Here is a 19762-nt window from a genome sequence, read left to right on the forward strand (position 1 = left end):
AAGGGCACAGGTTGGGCTGAAAGAAAACAGACATTTGTTAAAGAAGCTAGACTAAATAAGATATTTGTATGTGGAATTGTTAAGTGGAGGTAAATTGCCACCATGTGGCAATCTCTATACATGTAAAGAAAGTCCTTACATAAAAGGGTAATGACTTTTTTGTCACTAAAAAGGCATGCAGTATTCTCTGAAGTGGGCTAGGGAGCTGATCAATTTGTGACCACTGAGAAAGATCTTTTATCAAGAAGGGAGGCCCCTTCTACAGCTTTACTGTATGTAAGGAAAGATAAAAAGTGCTATATTTGTTTAGCAAAAAACAGCTAGTGAGTAAATTTCTCAGAGCCATTAAGGATCTAGAAATACCCAGAAAGATGGGCTGTGCTTTTCTCTTCTGAAAGTAGCTCTAGAACAGAATCTCCCACAAAGTCTCCAGAAATCATGCCCTGAACATGTATTTGAAAGACCAGAAGACCTGTGAAACCTGCTTGGCTGTAACTAGTGGGACAAAAATTAAATAGAAATCTAGTGGGTTTGACCAAAGCTTCCTCTATTTTTTTGCAATGTTGCTGACAAGAGACTTGGAAGCTACTTGGAGAAACAAGGAGTAGGAGACAAGAAAACAGGGTCAGTGGGGAGAAATGTAGGAGGTGGTATTTGTGAATGAGGCCAGATTGACAGGTTGCAGAAACTGTGCCTGCCTTGGACTTCCTCTTTCAGCTTGGTTTCTGTTAAGTAAACAATTGCTGCATTGTTACACAGCAGACAATCAAGACAGGAGAGGCATCTTAAAACCACAGGGCTTCATGTTCTGCCAATTGGTGAGGAGAAAAGCTCTGTAATGTCATAAATCTGTGCCACAACTGTAAAGGGAAGCCCTTTTTGCCACCACATCTGTCTGCCACCACATCTGTCTGCCCACTCTCCTTGCTTCTCCTGTGCTCATGATAGCTTTCACACAGCCACAAGAATTAATCCAGCTCAGGGAAATGAGTTTTCAGCATCAGCATCTTAATTCAGAGATGCCTGTGCCTAAATAAGGAGAGTATTGGGGAGGAGTGGCCCCTTGCAGCACCACTGAGAATTTGTAAGAGATCCAAAGTGCAATGTCCATGCCCTGAGAAAATCAACATCAATCAGGTAGGAAGGCGAGTCCTCAAGATGCCAAGCTTTATATACCTTTTTTCATCAGCACAACACCTCACCTATCTAAGATTTATGTGTCACTCTCTTCCAATCTTGTTGAGCTGCCCAGTATGAGGGAGAAAATAAATGTTAGCCAAATCAATCACACTTGCACCAGCAATGTATTTTGCCGGTTTGTTTAGCATTGCATTTTCTGATTTGAAAAATAACTTATTTCTGCCTTTGTCCTCTCTTTCCTTTTGCTACGTTTTCCTTGACTCTATGACAGCATCTTTAATGTTCTTAAGTACAGAGATTCTGCTTCCCTTTTCCTTATGTTGCTTTCCCTTTGCTACACTTCTCTCTCTCCTTGCTGCAGAGAAACTCCCTTGCTCCTTCACCCTCCTGACACCCATCACAGCCTTTCTGCCCTTCTCCCACCACTTGTCTCACGGACAGACACCTCCTTCTTCCAATACTCCAGTTGTTCCCCACCCTTAACACTGAGTCTAGCCCCAGGTGCATCTTTATCTCCCCCATGGACTAGAGGAAAGCAATCTGGAGAACATGATTCATATACAAGGAGGTTGGATTTATGCTGTCACTCCTCTGTACTGGCTATGGCAAGAAACTCTCATTTAAAAGAAGGAAGATTTATCTGCCTGTCCCTCAGGCACTAAATAACCACCCTTTTCCTGCCCACACTGCAGGGGAAGGACCAGCCAGCTGATAGAATACAATGCTGACCATGAGGTTTTCTTTCTCTTATTGCTGTGGTATGAGAGGCAGGGGATCCTTTCTGGGGAGAACTCTTCATGTAGTGCATTGCCTAATATCAGGCCCCAAACAGAAAGAAAGCAGAGAGGTTTGTGTGAAGAAAGCAGCATCACCAAACTCCTGTCCACCTCCAACAATCTAGGTCATTGAGGGATGTGGTAAGCTCTCACCACTTAGTCTGCTGTGAAGTACTAACTTGGAAGAAATGCTGGGGCCATTCTGGTCCAGAGTCAGAAGATGGACAAAGACAACTATGAATCCTACAAAGCACAGCAGACAGTCTGGACCATCAGCTTCAAATTCTTATTGACATTGATTTTGCAGCATCATAACCACTGATTTCAATAGCTTGAGATTCTTTTTCACCACAACATGAAGTATGCACAGAGACAAGTGTATACACTGCATAGTTCCTCTTTATGCTTCTGTTGTCATACTGTAGAAATAGCTAATCCACCTTCAGGTCTCCATTCCTCGAGCTTCATCACACAGACACCACATGAGAAAACACAGTTCCAAAAATCCCACTTCTCAAAAAACAAATGAACTAAAAGGGACAACAACAAAACCAAACAAACCAAACAAACCCCCAACCATTACCAATCTGAATTTTCTTCTTATACTTGCTTTGATACCCACAAAGATAAATGAAATTACAATATTTATGAAATACACAATCTCCTGCATGCATATTTAAAAATGAATCTGCCAGCACATTACCCTAGCTGCAGAGAGATTAGTCAAAATCACTCTCCCCAACATCCCCCCCACCCCCCTCCACCCTAAGTCTCTTGCTGTGTTTCTTCCTCTGAGTTGCTTCCACTTTTAATTTTATGTTTTCATCAATAGCAGAGAAGTAAAACAGCTGAAGGGGACAGATAAGGGACTTAGCCCACTACAACCACCATCCAACTCCAAATTGGATTGACTGGCTGAGTGCCCCCAAATCCTCCATGGATGTGTAATTTAATAGAAAGAAAAAACTCCACAGACAAAGAAAAATGTGCAGAAAATAAGGCCACTTTATGAGTTCCAGCATTGTGAATATGATAATAGCCTTAATTAAACCAGAGTGTAACATACCCACTCTTATGTTACCCAAGGAAAAAAAGAACCCCAGCTGATTATTTCATTTGCCCTTTTATTAAACTATTTAAATTTTAGCAAGTCATTCTTTAAGGAAAAACATAAAAGGCCATATCATATCAGCCTAATGATGAAGCTGATCTACCTTGTCTTTTACAGCAGCCAGTAATGGATACTGAGGGAAGGCTACAAAATAGGAATGCAACAAAATAGATGGGGGAAAAAGTGCTAAGAAAAATTTGAGAAAGAGGAAAAATAGGTTAAGGCAGGTAGAAGAACTAAAATAAATCCCTTATTTTTGTAGACAGATGAATATGCACTGTGTAAGTACACACAAAAGACTTCCATGGATGAGTGCACATGGGTTTGTAGGGAAGCAGTGCAAAGGGAGCAGCACTCTTGGCTGTGCATGAATGCTCCTTTACCTGGCAGCTGCAATGGAGATCAGCTCTCCTGACTGCAGAGGCAGAGAAGCAGGGATATTGCCAACCTTTCTTTCCTGCTCCCCCCCAACCCCCCCCTTTCTTTTAATTTGAGGTAGTGCCACTAACATTCAACCAGTTTTAACTGCAAGCAGAAATTGTGTATCTTCAGAGTATGTGTTGGCATCTTCTGCAATTTTTAATGGGAAGATTAAGATTATAACAGTCCTAACAAACTCTTCCGTCTCAAACCACACAAATATCTGCCCTAGCATGAAGCTGTTCTGTTCTCATCTCTCCCTGTCACTAGCCTTCTTTTAAATTATTCCATTCAGCTTCCATTGATCTCATAATAGGATGCTCACCCCCGTATCCTTTTCCAGGAGCAATGCCTACAGTCTAACCTTTCCAGACTGCCAAATTTCCATTTGCTCCTCATTTCCCACCTGCTATGCCATCTATGTCATGAGACCCTTTCTACATCTTGAGCTTTCCAACTTTTTTTTTCATTATTTTTCTGCTTAGCCTATTCACTGCCAAGCCACAACAGTAGTTGCTGAGTAACAAAAAGTCAGTGGAACATTACAATGTCTGTAGCAGCTCATTTAGCAGCGCCACAAATGTTTTGCATGAGGAGAGTGCAATGATTTCTGTTTGCTTCTAGTAATTGGAATGTCTTCTGTTTCAGTGCTGCTGGGTTGGGGTTTTTTTTTCTGATTTGGTAAAACTGAGCCTTTGCACATGATCTGTGCACAGTGCAGGCCCACAGGCACTGCGGGATTCAATTCACCCCAAGAGCATGGCTCACCTCACTGCAGGACAGGCACCTCCTGACTGCAGCGATCAGCTGCCTGTCACCCTGACTGTGCCACTCCAGGCACCTGGTGAGATTAGATCTCACACCTGCCCTTCAGGTGGGCCATGCTGGGTGAGGGAAATGCTAAAGTGACAGCAGCAGCCCCAGATAGGAGCTGGAGATATACTGCAGACACACCTGCAGGAGGAGACAGGGGCATCATTCCATGCCACTCTGCTCACTGCCCTGCCTGCTTATGGGCATCCCATTATTTCTGGCCTTGCTGACAGCCATTTCTGTTCATACAGTGGCCATGGGTAGCAATGCTAGCTCTGACATTCAGACTTAATTGACCCTCATCCCTCAAGGACACACAGCAGAACAAAGAAAGGCTGCACTATAAATACGCTCAGATAGGCCACGCACCCTTGTCTGGAGACCCTTCATCTCTCCAGTCTTCATCTTGCCTGGGGGTTCAATGAGACTGTAGGTTCCTCATGGAGCCTGTTCCAGACACATGGCCAGGAGCAGCCACATGGCTGTGCAGCCTTCCTCCAGTCCACAGGGCTGGTCCAGCCCTTGTCCCATTGTGGGCACTGGTTTTCTCTTCTACTTCTTGCATGCTAAAGGACATTCCCCTGATCTTCCTTGTCTTCACAAAAAATGTTGCTAATCCCAGACAGCTCACTTTGCAGCTTATTGGGTAGAATAATATGTTCATAGAACTATACAATCCATTTTAGTTGGAAAAGACCTTGCAGATCACTCCGTCCAACTGTTAACCTAGCACTACAGAGTCACCACTAAACCACATCCCTCAGCACCTTATCTATGCATCTTTTAAATACCTCCAGGGATGGTGACTCCATCACTGTCCTGAGCAGCCTGTTCCAGTGCCTCACTGTGGCAGCTGCTCTTCTGCAAATGAAAACTTCTGAGATTAATGCAGAAGGCCTGAGATGGTGAAGCCTTCCCTAACTGAAGAACTACATGCTGCAAACTTCTTCATGGAAAACAAAACAAAAACATCGCATGCGTGCCAAAAGAACATTCTGCAAAAGCCAGACCTGTGGAGGGGCTGGACTTGCCTTCACCAGGATCTATTTTTAGTACTTTTGTAGGAAACTATTTTTAGTGCATTTATAGGGGACTGGCTTTAGCTTGTGTGTAGGGCTGAATTCACAGAAACACAGAATCACCAAGGCTGGAAGAGACCTCAAAGATCATCAAGTCCAACCTGTCACCACAGACCTCATGACTAAACCATGGCACCAAATGGCACATCCAGTCCCCTCTTGAACACCTCCAGGGATGGTGACTCCACCACCTCCCTGGGCAGCACATTCCAATGGTGAACAACTCTCTCAGTGAAGAGCTTCTACTGGTTAAGAGGGTTAATGTGCAAGATAAGGAATACTATATAATTCAGCTATCTTGGGCAATAAGGTGATTCTGTTGTGAAGCAGCAACGGGGTTCTTTCATTCATCACACCTCACAACCCTTTCAGTGAAGACATTTTTCCTGATATCCAACCCAAACCTCCCCTGGCAGAACTTGAGACTGCTTCCTCTTGCCCTGTCACTAATGTTCAACCACTTCTTCAGTGGAAGCTGCAATTATATTTCAATCTAAAGTATAACTGCCATCAACAAACTTTTGCTCAGACAAAAGACATTCTAAGCTAAAATTTGGGTGATACATGGGTTGGAGCTGTATGTAGTGACATCATCAGTGAACTCATTATTTGAGAGAACAGAGGTCTCAAAATATTAGTAGGTATTTTTTCCTTGCATGTAAACCTGTTTGATGTATGTGTATATAAGACACATCTGTTAAATCAGCTCTGAGTAATGTCAGACAGTTTTTCTGTAGCTCCACCCAGAGAGATAGATGGAAATCAGGGATGAATGAGAGCTGCAGGAATTTTAGAAGTTTCTGAGGTGTCTCCAGTGAAATTATAAGAATGCTTGATTTCAACTTGCTTCTTCCTGTTGGATATTTAAAATGTCAATTCTTTACTGAGCCATTTGTCTTTCTACTAAAAATAATTAAAATGTTAATCACAAGGTGACTATATTAAAGTGGTTTTTTGTGATGTTCTAAGACACTGAGTTGAACACTGTCATATAATAAGAAATGCAAAATGTTTTTTTCTGTGCATCCCGCCCCCCCCCCCCCCCCCCCATTTCTATTTAAAAGGTAAAGATAGTATGCCTTGAACTGGGAATATATAAAAGCAGAAAAGAGCCCTCTCTAGCTCCCATTTGCACATTTGCAAGTGATTTACTGCTTCTCAGCTTTTTCTCATCTCTCAGCATCACCTTTCTGCACCTTGAGGACTTGTGACCTCTGCAGCGAAGGAGGCAGAGCTGACAATAAGAGGCCAAGCCAGATGTAGTACTGCAGAAACCAGACACTGGGAGATGGAGGGAGAAGGAGCCCCTCTGTCAACCGAGGCCCTACACGTCTGAAAGTGATCAACTGGGATTAGAATTCTACCGACTCTGACAAAGAGAAGGTCAACAACTTGTAGAAAGACAAAATGTTAACCCAAACCTTTATTTTTTGTGACATTAAAGTGAATCCTTTAGTGAAACATTTTGACTCAAGGTAATGCTGACACATGGTCTAGTTGTAGATCTGCCAGTTTGCCTCCAAATTGTCTGTGATCAGGGAATATATTCACCAGCCTGCTCCACTGCCAAACATGCAGCCAAGAAGGAGTGTGACAGACTGGCTTACTAATTTCTAAATGTCAAGGCATGCCTTTAACTCTCTCCAGTTTTACAAAGGCAGGCTGCCTATTAGTGATGGCCATGCCTTGGACAAGAGGACTGTTACTGCTCTTGGGATACTGGCTACTAATATTGCATGCTGCTTCTCAAGTCTCACCACACAGTAATCCCTGAGGAGCACATCTTCATGTGTTTCTTCGGGGACTGCTTTTTCTCAGTCTGTGTAATATTGTGTGAAAAGCTGTTGCAAAGTCCTGCACAAATGTCACCTGAATTTTTCTTGTTGATGAAGAGCTGAACTCTTGTTACAGATCCCAGCTTTGTACCAGCATGTGCCTGTTTATTCCTCTTACAGACAAATATGGTACATTGTGTACAAGACTCCCCAGAGAGCACATATACAGTTTAACAATAGCACATCACCAAATATATTCCCTCTCTGAGAAGAAAGGACAGGATTTCCTGAAATAAACACATCCCCATCTATCCAATCCTTCCATATCCCTGCAGACTAAGACCTGGGGAAAGAGATGAAATCGTACTCTTTCCCTTAAAGCCACACACAGTCCTTTGCTGACTAGGACATGGGACAGAGTAGGTCTTCACTGGGAGTGTGGCACAGTTGTGACCTAGCCATGTAGTTTATAAACCCCTGATGTGCCTTAATGAAAGAATTGAATCTTTAGCAGACAAAAATCACATCTTGATGTATATTCAGAAGTAAACAAGAAACTCCTGCAATTGTTGAGAAATGGGTGTCACAAATATTTATCAGTTACTGCCCATCAGACTGTCACACTGCAGACCACCAGATGGTTTTGACCCTTGTGTTCTACTCGGGCTGTAACTGCTCTGAAAATTCTGGGGAGTGATGCAAAATGGCATAATCCCATTCATGAATCACATATATATGGGTAAACATAGAAATGCTACATGTAAAGGGGCAAACAGAGATGTGAGTGGAAAAATGAGAACTTTTCACTACATACATTAATAGAAATTTGAGAAGAAATGGGAGTCTCAAATCCCCCTCTCACCTGCAGGCATTTTAGCATTGCTATTCTTGTTTTTCTCTTTTCCCCTTTTTGGCCTCTCCTTTCTGCCTTGATGAATATTTTGGTAACTGGTTTAAAAGTGTTATTGTTGCTGTTTCCAGCAAACTCCTCTTTCCTTTTGCCACATCTTTCTTTTTATTCCTTTCTTTATTGTCTCACTGGTTTCACACCTCACCCTACTGCTGGAGCGATATCCCCAAACATACACTCCGGATTTTCTTACTCTCCTCCATTATCTTTGCTCCAGCCAAACTCCTATGGTATTTGAACACAGGTTGTTATTCCCTGCAGAGGTCTCAAGGTCACAAGAGGCTCTTGTTCTCTTTTTACATTTTTCATATTTTACTGCTTCTTTTTCAATGCCATTATCTCTCTTTTCACCACCAACTCAATGATCTTAAAGCTGCCCCTGTGCTTTCTTGTTTTCCAATCTGTTCTGAGACTCATTGAATTTCCTGTAAGGATCCCTGCAAAGATCACAAGATCCCTGGAAACTCCCTGCCAAAGTGATGAAATATGCATCGGCTTTACCTGTGCTGATAGCGATAGCTGTTTTGAGCCTCCAGTGTCAGTCGTGAACTCTGCTGTTCACATGGTATCCTGCAAAGACAATAAACTAAGCACAGAATCCTGCAGAGAAAATAGAAGCTGGAAGGGATCCCCTGGTGCTTCACATTACTCTGAAACTTCAAAAATGTAGGGATAAATAAATTCAACCTCTGCAAGATGAGGAAGCACAACAAATGTTGCAGAATGACTCATGTAAAAGAGTTTCAGAAATGTGAAGGAAGTACACAGCACTGGGTTAAGATGCAAGAGTGACACAGAGCAAAGCAGTATAAAACTTAGGAAACTTCAGAGGGGAAAAAAAAAAAAGAGATCAAAAAGAATTAGAGCCTGGAAATTCAAAGTTAGGTTAACCCAACAGCTACATATATAGGGCAATCAGTACCAAGCTGTCTTAGAAAGGTTTACATCTGTCTCAGCACCTTGCTGCCCCAGGCTATCTAATAGTTAGTTTTTGTTCCTAAAGTATTTGACACCCTAAACCCTCTGTAGATTTATCAGTTTTTGGCCCATATTGCTGTCATTGTAAACTAGGTCTAGCACAATTTAAATAACAGAGGACGCACATAAGGGAATATCTTCACACAGAGGGCTGCAGTCTTTTTGAGAATCATAAAAGCTTAAAGTAGTTAGCAATTTCCCAACCACTGACATCAATAAATTATACGAGGAAAGTGGGTTGGAAAGTAACTGAACTTTTGGATGAAGTACAAGAAGAAAAAGAGGGCACTGCTGCTGTCTTATCAGAGCAAGGACAGAAGAAAAAGTGTGATCTCCTCATGGCCCTGCAGGCAGGTTCTTAGGTACAACCATGGCTCACTGTGGGGCAAGGGTGATTAACAGATTTGAACGCTTCCTTGTTTTAGCACGAGGCAGCCTGAAACAGCACCTCCAGTCAGATCATTAATGTGTCCCTCCTTCAGTGGCTAGGTCACACAGGACTTTAAAACCCATGGCGCCCCCATTGACATTCACGTATGCAGTTCATTTTACATTAAAAATTTTGCAGGTCGTGCCAGCTAACCACAGATCTAGACCAGTATGATTTTAATGACTTCAGTGGAGTTGAATTAAGTGATGTTGTTTGGCTTTGTTTGGTAATGTTCTCTGCCTTCTGTTTTTTTATAAGTTAACCGCTTGTGATCATGGGTTTTTAATAAACTGACAAGGTCTAATTTCTTATTACAGCTGCGAGTTGTCTACCTGATGACCAAAACCCAGGGCTTACTAATACCACTATTTTCAGCTGTCTTTTCACTTATGTTGTTCTTACTTGTATTTCAGTTGAGTGTGTGAATTTTTATTCATGCATTTCTCTCTTTTTCTTTTTTGTCCCCCCTCAATACCAGTACATATGAAGGAATTTGTGATTATTATTTTTTTCTGAGGAAAATTTACCGTACAAATAAGGTTTGAATGTATATAGCTGAATAGTTCTCAAAACTAGAAGGAAACAAAGAACCAGAGGGGAATAATCCTTTGTTCAGGCTAGGCTGCCTCTGCCATCCAAGAGGACAAAATTAAGACAGTAGGGCATTGCCAGGCTGCACTTCCATTGCCATCTGAAAAGTGCCCAAGGGGAGTTACGCTTTGCTAGCTGAAGCTATTTTCCTTCCCATCTGCTCTACTTGATTTAGAGAAGTGCATTATGCAACCTAACTGCTCTGCTGTAGTCATACTATGCTGAGGTTCAAATGGATGTGGCAGCACACAACACTTCTAAGAGAAGTTTTGAGGAAAAGGAGTGATTACATTGAACCAGGCCTTTCCATCTGCAATGTTAAAGATATTTCTGGGGGAAAAAAAAAAGAAAAAGATAAAAAAAGAAGACCTGAGGAAAGGCTGAAGTACATTTTGCATCAGCAAGAAAGAGTAATAGCATGAAAATAATTCAGGACAAGACTAAAGACAAATTGCCTGCACAACTTGGACATTTGGCAGCAAAACTGCTATGCTATTACACACCAGCAATTCAGGGCATGGCCACCTTCACAGTCCTTCAGATCATCTCTTAGCACTGCCAGAATGGGAAACAGCATTTCAAAGTCACCTGTTAAGTGCTTACCCTCAGCAAAAGAGACCCCAACATTTTAGTGGCTGTTTTTGTAATGTGATAAAACATTCCTAGAAATGTGACAAAACATTTCTATTAATACTTAGTTTAATGAAATCTTTTTTCAATTCCCTCCATTTTCTGTTATAAATCTATTTGATGGTGTCCTTTACACAGGCTAGTATTGCAAAGTATACCATCATCCTCATCCTTGTTTATGTTATGCACTTCACAGCACTATTTGGTAAATAAGAATTGTTACAAGGACCCAGTTTCCCCAGGTAAAAGGGTGACAGCAAGTGTGTTAGTTAGTTCTTCTCTCAAATATTCAGCACCACAAACATCAAATCACTTTATAAGATCAGGAAGAAGTGGTTAGTCACAATGATCTGCATGGCTCAATTTATCCTTGTTACTTCCAGAGGGTAACTGGAATCCCCAAACACCTTTTCTGCACTGATACAGCATGGCTACATGAATCCATCTCAGGCTGTCATGCCACAGGTTTGCACTAGTCCCAGACGCCCATTTCCCCCAAAAAAATTCTGAATCATCATTCAGGAAGGTGTAAGGAGGCCATAACTCCCTTGACAATACAATTGCCTCTGCCACTGTTTCCAAAATTCTCCCCTGTGCATTGTTTTTGGCTCTGTGCTGTGCTGTGTTTACAAATCATGAACAGCTGTAATAGTCATTGCTGCTAGTGGGATGCATTTGACAACCAGGCTGTTGCCTCTACTGAAAAGTGACATAATCTCATCTTTCAGGTTGAGTATCACCTACTTAATGAATAGGACATGCCCAAGCCTTTGATAGGGAGCTTATTTCAATTCTAGGATGCAAACCAGTTCCCTCTGAAGTCAGTGGATCAGGCCTCATGGGGCTTATCTTAGGGAATGCCAGAGGTCTCTGGAACATGTTAGGAAGTACCTTCCTGTGAAAATCTTAGAAACTATTTGTATTGCACACTGCTTGGCAGTTTTAACTAGTAAGGGTTATATTTCCTTGAATGAGAATTAAAATTAATTATTGTTATTTTCAGAAACAAATCTTATGGCACAGACAGCAAAGTTAAGTTCTGAAATGATTGAAAACTCAAGGTATTTGTAAGTTATTACTCACTTGTCTTCTGATCTGCAACAGTACACCAAAGGGACATAAAAATATCACCTTACCTCTCTCTCTTTGCCTCAAAGCAGTATCAGAGCAAAGAATGACTTGACAAAAATAAAGGTGGTGAATATAAATAGTTTTATCCAAAGAATGAGTGCCACAGGATGCAAGTAATCTGTTTTCAGAGCACTGACAGAATTATGTTAATTCTATTCTTTAAAAAATCATAACAATTGAAACATAAAAGAGCAGGTTCTTGTTTATTTTTGACTACAGTTGAAAATTGACGGCAATTGTAAGAGATCTTGTAAGTTATACTGTAAGTTATTTCAGGTCACTGATATCCCAGAAGGTTTTGAAAGTTCATAATTAATTAAAAAGTAACTGAACTCTGAAAAGTGACCATGCAAAAATATTAAGTTGAACTCAAAGCATGCATACCTTGCATGCCAAACCTTATTCCTCACTCTGTAAGGGTTTGTGGCCCTGTATAAATTACTTTTGGTTTACTCTATCACAGTTTCTAAAAAAGAAGCTGAGAGAGTTAAGGAGAGCCAGAAGGGACAACTTCCTTTACCTCTCAGACTTGTAAATTCAAAACTGTGAAAGATCTCTATGACTTTTGCCTCAGTAGCACTCTAGGGATGCAAGTGGAAAGCAAGTTATTGATGGGCCTTAAGACTGACTTTTAGAGTGTAATTCTTTTACATTTTACCTACATTTATGTGTAGGTAAATATATAGCAGTACAGAGCTGCTAGATACTGATGCACTAAACATACGGGGTGGGGGGAGGGAGGGTGTTGGGAAATGTAGCAGGAGTCTATGAAACAGTGAGTTTATACAGTGTCACATTATCAAAAGTTCATTTGCCTGATGAGTGTTGGACTTGGTAGCAATCGTATTTCTGATGGCTCCTATTCAGGCAGTCTGTATGCTTCTGTCTTCCTTAGTCAATTCAGCAAAGGAAGACAAGGAATGTTTTAGTTTGTGTTTGCCCAGGAAGAAGGACTCCTATTTTTCCAGACTTCAGAAAGCCCCGTTCTTTCCTTTTAACTTGTTTGTGTACCTGTTTGTTCTTGTCAGCAAGTGATTATGGCTGCAGGGATCCACTCGATCTAATCTCATTTCCAGCACAGATGTTTGTTTTGTGCAGCTTCCCCTCTTTGTGGATATTTGTTGCTATGTTTCCCCCTGCAGGGGTTCTAGTCTTCTGGTTTGTTTTACTTCATTTTTTTAAAGGTTCCTTTTGCAACTTTATGGAGAGTGCAGACTGCTTTTTGGTTCAGGCTCTGTCTGTGCCATTCTCCAGATGGCACCAAGTTATAAAGGAATGACTAGATTATCATATGATTTGATCTTGCCAGATGTATGAGTTGCCTCCAACAATACAACAGGTGCCTAAGGTGTGCAGGTGAATCATTGCACTTCAACACATTCCCTACCTGGCAGTGATGGCTGCTGGCATTATGGCTCTTCCCCAAAATCTCTGTAAAAGTTGGAGGAAGCATGCTGCAGCTATAAGCAGGGAGGAAACATTCCCCAGCTGTAATTTATTGTCTGGAACAGTGATATCTGGCTGCAATAAATGGAGAAGACTGATTGTGTTGTGAAGCACATAAGTGTTTAGCACATGATGAGAGGGAGTATCCTCTTTTTTGGCTGCTACAGCTGTGGTTCTTGGGTAGGAGTCAGAGAAGCAACCACACAGTTTGCAGGGCCTGAGAGGGATATTTCTAACATATTTTCAAGCATTAGGTTTGCTGTGTGGAATATACTGTAATTTTAAATACTGACAGTATTTTAAAGTTACTTCTTTGCATATACCATTATAAAAGTTGATTGACCATACTAAACAAGGCTGAGACTTGTTGTTTGGGTGCCACATACTGCAAGAAGCAATGATCATAGTCAAAGTAGTAGAACATCTGCCTTTAAGTCAGTAATTGTTGAGTGCCCCTGCATTGAATTTAGGGGTCACTGAGCTCCTGAATTTTCTGTTCTTTTATGAAATATGACACAAAAATCCTAATCACGTGCTGGCCATTAAATAGCCAATGACAGCTTTCATCAGAGACTCACAATTGCTTTGCTCCTTTAATTGTGCCAGGTAATTGCATTCTCTCTACTTAAATGAACTTTCAATTACAGAAAGTACTTTTCTCCTTTAAACTGTTTAGAAATAATATTATGCACTGCTAAATTATTGCCCTTGTCCCACCTCAGAGTGGCTCAGTTTCAGCATAAGACAAGGAGATCCAGGTCCATACAAGGATGTTTTTGCTCCACACCTTTGGCCAGCCCTGATTAAGCTTCTAGGTCCCGTGCTCTTAAGCATCACTATAATCTCATCCATCCTGTGCAACCTCAGCTGCTGGATGGAATAGGCCCTACTGAAACCTATTCACTTTCAAGAGCTTGCAAAGGGGCACAGGTTGCTTGCACCAGCTGGCAGTACTCCAGTGCAGGCAGAGGGGAGTATGGGATGATGCCACGTGGCCCAGCTGAACAGAAGGATGCAAACTTGGGTGTTTTTATGGCCTTAGTTTTGCGTTTGATTATTCAGCAATTCAGTTCAAGCACAAATCTGTTTACTTGGATTTTGGGAGAGAAAGGTCATTTCTCAAGAACACAGGTATATCTGGATATAAAATTATGTCCCACTTCCCAGCAAACCTTATGGCCATTCAGAGCTGAAAGGAAGATTTTATCTCATAAGCAGTGCAATCTACATCTTTCTTATGGAGGTATGTTATCTGACAGATTTACATTTTTCTTCCTGGGAAAAAAGTATCTCATATATATATTTACTAAGGGAGAATGCAAGAAGCAAGAAATATGATCTCTTTATTGACATTAGTTGAACACAATATTACATAGAAATGCCCATGTTTGCTTACAACTGACACTCATTTTGAAGAGAAATAAATATTTCTTTTTAAAAGATGACTGACTACTACACCTCACTCAAAAATGTTTCAGATTGCTGGAGAATCTGCAATCACAAATCCTTCTTTCTTCTTCTCCACATCTGCAGCCGTCCCTGTTCAGCAGCGCTTTCTTTCTGTCATGCAGTTTTGCCTGCAGATTTAGAGCTCTCGTCATTTTTACCTCAAGTGACCTCAGCCCAGCTTAGACAGCATCCTCCAGATTTGACCCCAATGCAGATCTCACTAAAGGAAAGGGTCTGCTCAGTGTCACTAAGATAATACAAATACCCTTAAAGCCTGTAGCTCTGATTCCTCAGCTATCTGCTTTCAGTAATCAGATTCTGGAAAGCTGTTACTGCAAGTCAAGTCAGTACTGTTGAGAGTAAGAAGCGAGGTGTTGTGAGGCTAGCAAACTAAACTAATGGTGGAGCAGCAGTAATAAATACTCCCTCGAGCCTTCTTTTTGAAAAGACACATGATAATCAGAAATATAAAGAACTCACAAGAAAGGCAACAAATAGAAACCCAAAAACACAACCAAAAGGCACTTTGAAGTCCTTTTCTTCAGTATTTTTGACACAGTAAAAGGAGATGAAGCTGTTCAGAGCCATTAAGAAGCGTGAGTCTAGTTTGTTACATACTTATCTCATGAAACTCTGCTGGGTTCCTTCATGGCTGTGAATTTTCACATAAAACTTAAAGTATTAATTCCTACAGTCTACCATTGTTTCTCATTTCACTTTTACTGGCTGATATGGAACACTAAGATGGCTTGCTTTCTTAATTACAGCAGAAACCCTGAAGACAAGCACACATAGCAGGAATATGCATGTGGTGTGGTATAAATGAAAACTCTTTTTTTCTGTTACAGTTCACAAAATGGGAAAGAATTATGAGATCAGAGAGGTAGGGGAAAATGGTATTTTTACATCTAATTTAGAAAAGTGAGGGGATACTGTGAGGAGATTTTAAAACCAGTGTTGCAGAGCACTGAATGATGTACTGTGCAGAAGATTTATAGTTTGATCTAAGGTTAAATAGAGATATGAACAAGCCAGATTTTGGCACCGTCAGGAAAACAAATGTTTGGTTACCTTAACTGTAAGTCTGATTAACTTTACTGTAAGATCAAGCCCTTGTTTCTCCTGAACACGATCCTTCCTATAATCCTGAACCAGAATTTCTGATATGAAAGTACAGACTTTGAATATTTTTTTCCTTTTTGCAATACAAACCAGCAGCACTTGGCAGCCAGTTATTGCTGACTGGAACGTGCCTTCAGTGGTGAAACTATTATACAACTTAGAGACATTTACAGACCAGTCCCTTCCTGTAACATCTGATTACTGCTTCCTTCTGAATCTATTGTTCTTGGTCTGCCCAGTCCTAATCATCTGTCATACCTACTCCCCATGTGCTAGACACATTCTTTCTCTCCTTTTATCAAAATGTTCCTTTTTTTGTTGTTCTCCATGAAAAAGAAATAATTAGCAGCCTTACTTCGCTGCAGAGGGCTAATGGTCAGTGTAAGATATATGAAGCATGGCACCTGAAACGAGGAACAAAAGCAAAAGGCAAGAACATTGCTTGGAAACAAGGACCATGTAAGGACAAGGTGGAAAACTGGTGAAAAATCAGCAACAAGGGCAAGAGGAAGAGGCTGGGAGAGGAAGTGGGATGCACAGTGACAAACAAAGACTTCTTGGGTATCTGTGTGGTAGCAGGTATCTAAAAGAAGTAACAGCCCATTATTGCTCCTGTTTACTCAGGTAACTTAAATGGGGGGACCTCTGCTCCGGGTTTAAGAATATAGCTTTGCTAGGGATGTAGCTGGAAGCCACTGTGATATTCTGTGTGTTAGAATGTATTTGGACTTACACTTTTAAAGTGTAGATATGGAAATATATCGGGGGGGGGGGGGGGAGGGAATGACAAAATTAGGAATTGATAATTTCTATTTAAAACCACTTCTCAGATGAAAAATGATGCCTAAGAATTGCATGATCATTAGCAGAAAATCTATTTTCTGTTTGGATATGCCACTACATGGCATCATATATCAGGTGCCAATTACACGCAACATCTTCTAAATTCTACTGACCCAAAGGATCAACTTTCATGTCATTCCCTGAGCACCACAGAAAAATGTGATCTCTCTTCCTCCACAAGTGGTAAGAAACAATAGCCCTCATGAGAAACAAGGTATGTTCAGGCACTCTGACTAGAGGAACAAATGGAGAAGTATGTGTCATCAGTTATTAATTTATCTTGTACATGCCCAGTTTGTGATAACTGGATTCTGACCTTCCCTGGACAAGCAATCCCAGCTGAAAGTTAACCCAAAGAAGACATCTTGCAAAGACACAAAGGACTTAGAAAGGCTGATGGCACTGACAGATGAGCTCTGGGGCAAGTTTTGTTTGGCAAGTTTTAAGATACTCCTGATGCACAGCGGACAAAATGTGACATTAGCCACAACACTGCAAAATCTGGAGTCTTACTTTAAATCTGTAATGAAGATGGCTTTAAGTAAAGGTGCTGCTCTGTACAGGCTAACTCGAAGCAGAGGCACATGTACTTTGATCAGTTCTGTCAGGCGGAACATCATCCCTAGAAATCACAAACCAGGCACTGAAAATTAGTAATGTTTTGTAACCATGACTTGTCTTTAGATCCTTGTGTCCTCCTTCCATTGTGGAAAATAAAATTGCCTTCTATCTCAGGGTTATCATAATGAAGAATTTATTAATGTCTGTAGATAAGTGTCAAGGGTCAGGGCTGGGCTGGATACTGGAGGAGTGACTGATGCCGATAACCTCGCTCCCGTGCCAAAGGGAAGGGAAAGCAAATAAGAGACTTACAATTTGGAACAGAAAACAAACTTTAATAAAATGAAATACATACATTTTATATATATGTATATATATACACACACACAGAGTGTCCAGTTCTGGTGTCTCCATCATAAGAAGGACACAGAGCTATTGGAGTGAGTCCAGAGGAGGGCCACAAAGATGATCCAAGGGCTGGAACACCTCTGCTATGAGGATAGGCTGAGGATGCTGGGGTGGTTCAGCCTAGAGAAGAATTGGCAGGGGCGGGGGGGAGAGGGTGAGCTTATAGCTGCCTTCCAATACCTGAAGGGATCCTAGAGGAAGGCTGGAGAGGCACTTTTCATAAGAGGGGGATGGTCCTGAGCTGAGGAAGAGTAGGTTTACAATGGATCTTAGGAAGTTCTTTACAACAAAGATGGGGAGACTGTGGAATAGATTGCCCAGGGAGGTTGTGGATGCCTCCTCCCTGGGCGTGTACAAGGCCAGGCTGGATGAGGTCTTGATCAGCCAAGTCTAGTTGAGGCATCCCTGCCCACGGCAGGGAGGTTGGAATAGCTGATCTCTACAGTTCCTTCCAACCTAAGCCATTCTATGATTCCTTGATATACAAACCCAACCCCCAATCACAATGAGTCACAGTCACCACTGATACTGCGGCAGAAGTCCTATATAAAGCTCTGCAGCAGATGGGAACCAAGTTCAGGAACTCATGGATTGAAATTGAAGGCAGAATGGACACAGTCCTTGAATGCCAGCCATTGAAGATGAGAAATAAGATGAACTTGACCCTTCTGATCCCTCAGTTTTATACACAATATGATGTATAAGAAATGGAATACCTTGTTTAGGGTCACCTGAACTGTTTGCTCCTCCTTACAGGTACGGCCTTTTAACTTGCACCCTCAATGCAGTACAGGAGATTTAGCAGTGACCTTGGTCCATGTACCAATCCTTACTGTTAACTAGAAACACTGAGTGTTACCACTGCTAGAAGCAGACACTGAGAAACAAGGCGTTTGATTTCAGAAAGGGCAGTTACTTAGAAGAATAAAATCACTGAGCAGAATTAATTCTAATTTAACTCAAGCTACAACAGTAAGTCAGTTATTAGAGGGGAAAGCATCATAGAAAATGCTACAGGAAACAGTCTTAATATATCAGTGAAAGATACACTATAATGGATATAGATCACCACGTTTGAAAAGAGGAATGTTAGTAAATAATATACAAATGTGTACCCTCCCAATGGATGAGGAAAGGAAAAAAACACCACATAAGAATATATAAATTAAATATATACCACAATGCATTTGCGTAAGGAAGTGCTATGGGACACCCCTCTTCTAGCACTTCCTAATTCTTTATGACAAACTGCATGTATTTTTAATGCAGGTTTTTTAAGGTAACATCCTTAGCAAAGGGCAAATTAGACGAGCCACGTTTCTGTATTTCAGTTCTAGGAAACAATAAAGACTGAGAGATTTATGCAGCTAATGAAACCTTACCTCATAACTAAAAGACATAGCTACAAAGTGTCCAGAGAAGGGCAACGAGGCTGGTGAGAGGCCTTGAGCACAAGCCCTATGAGGAGAGGCTGAGGGAGATGGGATTGTTTAGCCTGGAGAAGAGGAGGCTCAGGGGTGACCTCATTGCTCTCTACAACTACCTGAAAGGTGGTTGTAGCCAGGAAGGGGTTGGTCTCTTCTCTCTAGCAACCAGCATCAGAACCAGCATCAAGCTGCACCAGGGGAAGTTTAGGCTCGAGGTGAGGAGAAAGTTCTTCACCCAGAGAGTCATTAGTCATTGGAATAGGCTGCCCGGGGAGGTGGTGGAGTCACCATCCTGGAGGTGTTCAAGAGGGGATTGGACATGGCACTTGGTGCCATGGTCTAGTCATGAGGTCTGTGGTGACAGGTTGGACTCAATGATCCTTGAGGTCTCTTCCAACCTTGGTGATTCTGTGATACTGTGACTCCAGCTTTCATTATCACCATGTTATTACTAGGTCAGGCTAAATAAAGCAGTAGATTTAGATTTTAATTTACAGTTAGGAATTTAATACCAATGAACACTTGATAAGGTTGCCAACAGAGAGAATGGTCACTTAGAACACAAAAAGCATTTTTTCTTCCAGGTGACAAAGTTGAGCAGTAAGCCAGCATAAAGATTTTTGCCACAGTAAAGATACGGCAACAAGGTGCCTAAAGTACCCAAGTGTGAAGAAAATGCACTTAGAGTCTAATGAGATCAGGCAAGCTGAAAAAAATAATTA

Source organism: Dryobates pubescens, chromosome 6, assembly GCF_014839835.1.
Source record: "Dryobates pubescens isolate bDryPub1 chromosome 6, bDryPub1.pri, whole genome shotgun sequence".
Lineage (NCBI taxonomy): Eukaryota > Metazoa > Chordata > Aves > Piciformes > Picidae > Dryobates > Dryobates pubescens.